Source organism: Trifolium pratense, linkage group LG2 (genome assembly GCF_020283565.1).
Source record: "Trifolium pratense cultivar HEN17-A07 linkage group LG2, ARS_RC_1.1, whole genome shotgun sequence".
In the NCBI taxonomy this organism is placed as follows: domain Eukaryota; kingdom Viridiplantae; phylum Streptophyta; class Magnoliopsida; order Fabales; family Fabaceae; genus Trifolium; species Trifolium pratense.
The window spans coordinates 31,133,582-31,135,067 of NC_060060.1; positions in this window are offsets into that span (position 1 = coordinate 31,133,582).

The window sequence follows — 1,486 nt, forward strand, 5'->3', positions numbered from 1 at the left end:
GATTTTTGGGTATATATAGAGTGAGTGAGGGTGGAATTTTTGTTAGTTGTGACACACGTGACCCAGCTTTCAGTGTAGAAGTATAGATGAAAGAAATTGAATGTATTCACACGCACGCATGCATGCATGCATAGAAGTTGAAGGTTTGGTGAATGAATTGTGGTTCAAAAAAATAAAAAACTTTTCTTAACTCTAATATGTGCGTAATATAAAAGATTTATATCTAAAAAAAACAAAATTAGAAAAGTAAATGAAATATAAGATAAAATAAAAATAATATATAAAAAAAATAAAAAAAATTATACAAAATATATAGTACTCTCTCCGTCTCAAAATATAAGCAAAAGTTGGTCACCAAAAATAAATGTATTTGGTCCAAATCTTTAACCAAATACATCAAATTTCTTTGACTCACTTTTTCTTATATTTTGGGACGGAGGAAGTATATAGATTAATAAGAACAGAGAAGAAGCTAGTTTCACCTTGTGGTTGGTTGGTTTGAACTCACGCCCTTCAAACCTTCCGGTACTGGTATCGACCTTCTGGTACTGGCACCTACAAAATAATAATGCGTTAGTGACAAGGGTCCATATTAGAAAATCAAATTGTCTATACGAAAAAAAAAAAAACACAGATCTGGAACTAATTTCTAGAGCATAAATAAACAACCATAAAAATCACAGATTTGGATTCCAATTCAAAAGCATAAAAAAAACAGACATAGACTAATTATAAATACAGATCTGGAACTAATTTCTAGAGCATAAAAAAAACACAACCATAAAAATCACAGATCTGGATTCCAATTCAAAAGCATAAAAAAAACAGACATAGACTAATTATAAATACAGATCTGAAACTAATTTCTAAAGCTAAAACTTTTGGAGATAGTTAATAGTACCGTATAAAAATTAAAAAAATAAATAAATAAGACAACGAAAATGTACCTATTGAGTATAGAATGTGTGCTTGAATCGGTGAATGTGATGCAAAAAAATATAAATATGTTGTGTATTTTGCTAAATGATTTTTTTTTTGAAGGAGTACTTTGCTAAATGTGTGATTTTTGGTTATATATAGAGTAAGTGAGGGTGGAATTTTTGTTAGTTGTGACACACGTGGCCCAGCTTTCAGTGTAGAAGTGTAGATGAAAGAAATTGAATGTATTCACACGCATGCATGCATGCATGCATGCATAGAAGTTGAAGGTTTGGTGAATGAATTGTGGTTCAAAAAAATAAAAAACTTTTCTTAACTCTATTATGTGCGTAATATAAAAGATTTATATCTAAAAAAAACAAAATTAGAAAAGTAAATGAAATATAAGATAAAATAAAAATAATATATAAAAAAAATAAAAAAAATAATACAAAATATATAGTACTCTCTCCGTCTCAATTAAGCATGTGTGGTAAAACACAAATCTTGAATCACAACAAGTTGGATAACATAAAGGATGATATCGATAAAACGCAATAAGAATAAC